Genomic DNA, 8,725 nt, shown 5'->3' with positions numbered 1-8,725 from the left:
TTATTAGATTTTCAAATTAATTTATTAAATTTTCATATTCATGTAAACATAAATATATATATTTAAAATAAATAATATTTACAAATATTATTTAATTTTTCTGTTTAAATAATTTTATATGCTTAAAAAGTAGTTGTTCGTTAAATTTTCCTTGGGTTTATAACGAGGGTTGGGAAAGAATAATTGAAATCCTCTTCCACAAATAACATGTGATATGAGGTTTAATATCATTATTTGAAACCTTGTAGCCTTGAAAATAAATAATAACCACAGTAACTGAAAATTACAGTACTATTTCTGATAATTCTGAAATTTCTATGAATGGAGAAGGTTAATAGATCAAAGTTGTCGCGATCTACGAAAAAGGAAAGTTGTACCATATCTGAGTGGGAAAGCTCGCCATGAGTGGGTCGCCCATTGGTTGGCGAACCATCAGATTTCTGTACCTATTAATTGCACTCACTCTTCCTAGAGAGATACACATTTCATATATCTCAATTGAAGGAAGGATATATGAAATGTCCCTGATATTATTTATGCTCCCAATGTTACGTTTCGCGATGATCATTTGGAGGCAGCTCTGCATTTTATTTACACATAATCGTAGAAGCCTCGAGCTATGGGTAAGACTATGTGGAGGCAAGGTATTAGAGGTCCGCCGCTTCGTTTTATCGCTTGAAATCTTGGTGACATGACTAAGTTAAGTGATCTGGCAAGGCTGCTAAAGACATGGACCCTATCAGTCACGACACTGTGCAGTGTGGACAGGCTGTTGCCCCAATATTTGGTATGTCCATTTTAACCTTAGTTCTGCTTCTGGAAACTCAACTTTTCTCCCAGTTTCTTTATTGCCGAGTGACTAGAGGAGAGATTTTATGGAATACCGGTTTAGATTAATTTCCCTTAATACTTATTAGTTTAACATGATAAATGAGCATAGTTTCATTTTAAGTAAATTTTGGATCTCTGCATTGTTATTGAGTTCATTGTATCTCGTTCAGTACAGTTCTGATATTGATTTTTCAGCCTCAGATTCTGGTGGGTTCGTCAAATATTCAAATTGCAGCCTCAAGGTACTCCACACTGCAAGCACATTTACGTTATTTCTTAATGCAGGGCACAGTGACACCACAACTGAATTGAGTGGTAGCAATATCTATTTATCTTCGGCATTGCGTTATTATATCTATCTAGGTAACAACTAGTCTATGTGGTTGAATATACAAATCCATCTGCCTGAACTTTAAATGTGTTAATCATGCTATAGGGTGGGAAGTTAAAAATAAAAATAAAATTAAAAGATAAACAGTTTTACTTAAAATTATCATCATATTATTAATATCTATTTAATTTTTGTTACAATCTTAAAATATTAATTTTAGTAATTTCATTATCATCATTTATCTACCTGAAATATAATTTTTATAATTTTTTATCTAAATATAATTTTTTTTTTCATATATACAACTCTAATTTTATTTTATTTTTTACAATATATTCTCATTCTTAAAAAATTATATATATATTTATTTCTCAATACCTATTTTTAAGAAAAATAGAGTGCTTCATCTTATAATATTAGTCTGTTATTAAATTAATTTTATAAATTTAAAATACACTATAATTAATTGTTCTTTTGATAATAATATAATTTATATGGTATATGATTTCTTATTATTTAAAATATTTTTTTAAATATTTAAAAAAGTTTAATGATTAAAAAAGTCTAGAGAGAGATTTTTCGGCGAAAATCACATGGAAAATCATTGGTAGACGCGTTTCGAACCAACAAGTGTGGTTCATCGTTGTCCTGACGATGAAACACACTTGTTGGTTCGAAACGCGTAGACCAATGATTTTCCATGTGATTTTCGCCGAAAAATCTCTCTCTAAATTGATATGGATCACAGAAGCCTGAACTCTATTATGATTAAAAAAGTCATAAAAATTTTCCAATAACATCTTAATTACATTATATTGATTATTAATATTTTATAACAATTTATTTAAATAATATTTATTTATATATATATATTTTTAAAATTTATTTAAACAATATTTATTTATGAAAATAATAAACAATATAACATTTTACAACCCTAGATAAAATATTACATAAATCTCAGTCTGTGATTATGAAAGGGTGAAATTGTAAAATAAAGTGATTATGAAGCTGCAATCTCTGGCTGAATTTCAACCACGATTCTACTGACACTTCTTATGATTATCCTTTCACACTACCTAATTAAGAAAAGACTGTTTATTACGATTCTATTATTTGCTAAATCCAGTTTTTATGATTATAAATTTATTACAGGTATACTAAATCCAGTTTTTATGATTATAGATTTATTACGGGTATGGGTGAAGAAAACTATGGGTATGGATGCTTCCCATTACTTTGTTCGGATAAATGAATGTTGGAACTTGTTAGGTTTATCTACCAATCTTCTAATAAAAAGATTCTTTGTGATTATAAATTAGAGTGTTGTATGGGTTTTTAGTTAAGCAGTGAATTTTTCCTTAGTTTTTTGTTTAATGTTTTCTGATTTTGCTGTCCGGTCCATGGGCGTGTTTTACACATTTTCATGTTTATCTTTCTGAATTTTAAAAATAATCTGAAGTGAGTTTTAAGCGATGTTTATTGATCTCAGTGTATGAATGGATGTTGACGGGAGCGAGCATTATACTCGGGGGACTGGTAGGGTCCAATGTCCATGTCTTCATAAGCAGCCTTGGCAGATCTCTTAATACAGTCATGTCAACGAGATTTCCGGTGATAAAACGAGGGCCTCTAATGCCGTGCCTTTCCATAGTCTTCCTGATAGTTTAAGGCTTCCACCAGTATGTGTATATAAAATTGCAGAGCTGCCTCCAAATGATCATTGCTAAGTTTAACATTGGTAGTATAAATATTATCATGGACGTTTGGATTATATTTAGAGCAGCTGCAACTCCTCTTTTATATTGGCTAAAAAGTCAAGAATATTTTGTTGGTTGGTAGTATAGATACTATCATGGATGTTTTGACTATATTTATAGCAGTTGTAACTCCTCCTTTATATTGGCTAGAAAATTAAGAATATTCTTGTCTGTCTCGGATACATTATATCTTGAAGTATATATCTATCACTCTACATGGCAGGTAACTGTCATAAAAAGGACTATGGATTTAATATTGCAGTTTTAGTCAGTGGAGCATTCGGTTGTAGAACCAAATGTAGCGAGTGCAATATACAGACCTCCCGTGCCTTGTCAGCTGCCCATACATAGTAAAGATAATTCTCAAATCAGAGCAAGTTTCCGATTACATTAAAGCATTGACTTCAACAGAGAAGAGTGAAAGTACCGAGATCTATTTGCAGATTGCAGCTATTGGTCAGGAGTTGCTGTGTGCCTCCTTGCTTTGATGACAGAGAATTTAAGATGAATATGCTTTGCTCATATACAGTTTATGGTAAAACTGCATGAATCCATGGCGTGTCTAAATAATGGATGGATGTATCCAATCTATGTAAAAGTAAACTACTGAAGCAACATGTTCCACTTTATTATCACGGTTATGGTGTTCAATCAACTGTTGTTATGGTAACCTAAGGAAAATATTATATTATATAAGGCGCGTAGGTTAGCGGATGGGAAGCATGGGAAGCAAAACTAATATAAGGTTCATGTTTCTTATTTAACAAAGGAAAATATTATATTATCGAAGGGTTGTATGTAAGGTCATAGCAAGTATATGGAAAAAAACTAATATGAAGTTCTTCAACAAAATGGCAGCTCCCAGAAAGTATTAGAGAAAGTCCACTATAGTCTAGAATTAGTGTGAAAGAGCTGTGTTGGGTAAATTCTTTTAATATATATAATATTAATATATAGTTTGACAAAGTTGTGTTGGTTATTTTTATTGTCTTTTATTAATATTCGCTGAAAAGGAAGTTTGTTGTTTTTATTCATAAACTGGGACGTCTTTTTTTAATTATGATTATGTAGGTTAGAGTACATTTTTTTTGTTGGAGGTTGTGGAGTGATGATATTTATTAAATTTTGTTGTTAAACTTTTCAATTTATAATTTATAAAACATTTAATTTCTATTTTTGTTGAACTAAAATGTTTATTACCATTGAATGTTGTGAAGCATAGTGGTGCTTATTTTTATTCACTTTAGAAATTAAAGGGAACACAGATATATATTACAATAGATATATGATATTCGTAATGGGGTGAATGTTTCACAATGGTACCTGATTTTAGCATTCAAATTAAAGATTATTAAAAGACAAGTCAGATTCTCACTAGGGTGTCTTAATTTTGAATCCCACCCATACATTGTATCCTCTATTTGGCAACTAGCATACAAGGATACCTATCACATTGATCTTCCACATTTTAGTGAATCTTATAGCAAGCCTCTTTACACGCATAGGTCTAGAAAAACCTAAATAAATATGATAAAAAGTTGCCAAAACAAAAGCACAAAACAGTGTCATTTGATATCTTGAGAAAGACAAAGAATAAACTAGAGGCTTCTTACATGAAATTAATATAACATTGAGATCCCTAATGGAAACTTTTCCTTGAACCTAATTTCAAATGTACAAATAAAAATCTCAACAAACAAAAATCAAGCACAATTCAAGGATTCTAACATTAAAACAACTATTATTCATATACTTTAAAGGATTGGGTTATCTAAATCTACTCCTATAAAAATATTCCAATAAGAAAAGAAATGTTTACATAAGTATAAGTGATGGATAGCCCTCTCTAAGGCAATAAGTTCCTTTAGCATAGGTAAGAACTTAACAGATCAATGCTTGCTAATGGATTGGTTCTTTACCATCCTTTCCCCATGTTCATAAATTAAGAAATTAATATAAAGGACATGGATGTATGTGGAAATTAATTGCTCACTATTCAATCTAAACTTTTTGTTTACATCTTTAATATAGATAGTAGTTAGAGCATTTTGTAATTTTCACTCAAAAAAAAATATGTCACCAATTATTGAAGAGAAATTGTGGATAAACCATTTTTCTCATTCCACCCTACTGAACCAATAAAACAAACCAAAAATAAGAATGATAATTTTTTTCCCAAGACATATCATGCAATTTCATATGTAAACACAATAATAAACTCTTACTTTAAATAATAAATTTTTAGTCCTTTCTTATGTTTTTGAGTTTTGAAAAGTAATTTATGAATTGCACTCATTTAAATTATAAATCTCTTTTCAATATTCTTTTCTTATTTTTTTTATATTTTTTCTTATTTTTTAAAATCAAGATAGCTATATAAATTTGTTTCTCAATACCTACTCCTGCATAGGAATATATATATTTTTTTCCCAATAGAATTAATAAATATCTTTGAAAGTAGTGGGGCGGCGAGATGACAAATAATGAGGCCGAATTATGGGCGATTCACCAAGGTGCGGGAAGCGGGATGGAACCGAGCAGCACGAGAGGCAGAGGAACAAGCAGATACCGAGGAGAAAGGGGAGGACGACGAGGGCAGAGGGGGAGACCGGGCAAAAAGACAAGCCGATCGTTGGATAGGAAAATTCAGCAAGCAGAGAAGGCATATAACCAGAACACGAACCCAAGAATTAGAAGAATTATCCAGAATATGGAGGAAGACGCCATTCAAGCTCAGTCCAACTCCGAGATGGAGGATTGGGAGTTCCTACTCCACGACCCTGGTAACACTAGGGGTAGAATGTCTTTATTTAAACAGTCCTTACATATATACTGGGTGATGAAAAGATTGCTGGCTAAAGCTCTGGAGCAAGCTGCAACAGAGATGGCTGAACTAGCGCAAGGAGTTCCCAACCTGAGGAGGGAGCTCAGAATTATTCAGATTACCTTGGAGATGCAGGAAAAGAAGCTTGAGGAGATCCAGCAATTGATAAGGGAAGGAAATCAGAATGCAAACAAGGAGACTACCCAGCGACCAGAGGCAGAAGCTGATTAATTATAGATATGTATTAATTTTGATGAAACTGCATAGTATAGATAATTTCAGTTTGTTTCAAATATTAGAAGTAGAAAATCGTTATATGCATGCAAGTAGGATTAGAAACCTGAAAGACTGTTTAGTGTATTTAGCCTGGATAATCAGACTATGGATCTTTTATTTTTGGTCGGCTATTAAGAACTTTAGGTGGCTTAAATACTCGGTTTCCCCAAGAGGGCGAGTTGAAGGCAACCTTACTTTTGATGTTTATTTTGATTTGAAGTAATAGAAAAAAAAAGAGCAACACCATAGCTTACAAAAAAAAAAAAATATATCTTTGAAAGTAAAATTAACTTTCAAATTTGATTGAACTCCGTATGGTATTGGAGCACTTTATGAAATGCAAGGCAAGTGCTCCAACTTATTATATTGGTATTTCATTAAATCAATTTTATAAATTTAGGGCATATTTTAATTAATGGTTGTTTTTCTTATTTTAATCCAATTTTAGCAATCTAAATATGGGTTATATTGTCATTTTTGTTTTTTTTTTTTTAATGTTTAAATAAGTTTAGCTTTGTTTTTCTTTTCAAATATCCTTAAAAATATCCTAATACATAACCAAAACATTTTTAATTAAACTACACTAATCAATAATATTTATGATATTTTTCTAAATAGTATTTGACCTTAAAATAAATAAATAATAAGTCTAAAGGGGCAACTTAATTGGCAATCTCAATAATGTGAAAACTATGAAAACTAAAAGATGCATGGTTCAAATTCCAAAGTGTCATAGCCCATGAGAGGAAGACATGTGGTAGATATTCTAAAGAAATATCACTAAGCCCCAAAAAGTAATCAAATATTTTAAGACTCTCCACACATTAAGATATATCTGGTATATATACAATATTAAAATAAAAATGTATAACATTAAATATTATTGTTAGACAGTAATTTGTCACTGTCTCCCTGTCAGTCTCCCTACTGTGCCATGAATTCCAATTAATCATGCTCCTACTCCCTAGTCTGGCCAAATGACCCACTTTGCCAAAGTTTATTTGATCAGCGCAACTGTTATTAAAATAACAGCGCTGACTGGCGGTTGATAGTGCAACTGATGCGCTGCCAGCGCGGAAGAACATGGGTTTTCCACGCTGGTCGAATTTCATGAGCCAGCACATCCTATGAATGTATTAAGCCGCGCTGACACAGCCTGCTCCATTATTAAGATGCGCTGTCAGCGCTACAGTTCAGTTATACACCCACGCTGATCCAGTTTGGGCGAATTTGTTCCAACAGCCAGCCTTCCAGATGACTCCAGACTTGGTTGTTGGCCTTGTGGGTATCGCCCTCCCTTCTATGGCATGTCTGTTCGTCATTCGAAACCACCTTCCTTGAAGATAAGCTCATCCTCCCCCCATTCATGGAGACTCCTTCTCCTATTTAAACCTCTAGCATTGCCATGAGAAGCTAGTTTTGGATTGTGTAGAATTGATAGTGCTCAGATTGCTGCTACTAGTAGGTAGTTGGTGTGATAAGTGTGGAATTGCTAGATAGCTTAAGGAAGGTTGTGGAGTGTTGCTTGTGTGAGAGAGAGTTTTTTGTCTTGGGAGATCTACCTCTAAGGGTGGATGCTTAAGAGACTTGCTGGCTGGACCCTCTTGAGAAGGATTCGACGTCAGAACATTTGGTTGTACTCTTCTCTGTTATTGATTAATAATAGATGACTACTATTATGGTTCCATTCTCATTTGTCTCTGTAATGTTAAATGTGAATTACGTCCTTTCTGACTGATGTATAATTGCTTTTATTAGATTTCACGCTTGTGTTTGTCTTTCTCTTCGTGTGTGCAGGTATCTATTCGCGGAGATCGCGGAGGATCGTGACCGGCCAAGAGCGAAGGAGCGAGAGCGGCATCTCTTCATCAAACAATAGCGTTGGAATCCAAGTAGGTGTTCATTACCTACCTTTTATTTGCAATTAGGAACTTGCATAGTAGCATTGACTGATTGTTGCTAGACCCGTTCTGGGCTAGGAGGGATCACCTCTATCCGTAGAGGGGATTTACCTCTCCAACAATTTGGCGACTCCGCTGGGGAGCTGGCCTTTGCCTCTTTTTGTTCATTCTTGTTTTGAGTTTGATTGTTCCTCTCTTTTCAAAGATCAGGGGTTAGTCCTCTGCTTTTGACCTTCCTGGTTCAATCTGGGAGGTGCCTTAATTGTTTAAAGAGTTATTGCCTTGGTTTGGGAGTTTTTTGCTTGTTTGTGCTTGTTTTTTAGCCTCAGCGCGGTTTATATCAAAACAGTCGCGCTGACAGCGCATAGCTGTTTCTTTGACTCCGTGGTCATCGCGCTTGTACACGAAACAGTCGCGACGATTCTGAAAAATGAACCAGCGCGACTAAGTCGTGTGCTTCCGCACTGACAGCGCTTTGTTGCTACGCGTGACCTCTGGTCAGCGCATTGTTGCTGAGTTCTACCCGCGCTGATCCTGTAGAATTCAATTTGTTTCAAATTTGCCTCCTGAGCCTGTTGGTTTGACTGCCCCTTACTCTTTCCACCTGGTTTATGACTTGTTTTTCATTGTTTGAACTGTGAAACACTTGCTTGCGAAGTCTTGTCGGGCGGATCTTGTTTTGTGTCCGGTGACCTAGTCTTATCATCCCGTTTTCGCTGGATTGATTTTGTTTCATCACTCGTTCACGAAGATTCGTTACTACTTGCCTTTGCTTTTGTGAAAACCTTCCTCTTTCGCTTTC

At 33.9% G+C, this 8,725-nt stretch overlaps 1 long non-coding RNA gene across 1 annotated transcript; it reads left to right on the top strand.

Annotated features, from left to right (window-relative positions):
• The first annotated feature begins 512 nt into the window (after positions 1-512).
• LOC149224154 (uncharacterized) lies at positions 513-3,146 on the top strand. Its single transcript, XR_016249037.1, has 3 exons — positions 513-787; positions 1,033-1,073; positions 2,655-3,146. It is a non-coding gene; the product is annotated as an uncharacterized LOC149224154 (long non-coding RNA).
• Positions 3,147-8,725: the final 5,579 nt, after the last annotated feature.

The sequence above is a fragment of the Pinus tabuliformis genome, chromosome Q (genome assembly GCF_031772625.1).
Source record: "Pinus tabuliformis cultivar Carrire ecotype Pingquan chromosome Q, CPIR1, whole genome shotgun sequence".
Lineage (NCBI taxonomy): Eukaryota > Viridiplantae > Streptophyta > Pinopsida > Pinales > Pinaceae > Pinus > Pinus tabuliformis.
The sequence above is the reverse complement of the archived record's forward strand: the minus strand, read 5'-3'. Positions and strand labels throughout refer to the sequence as shown.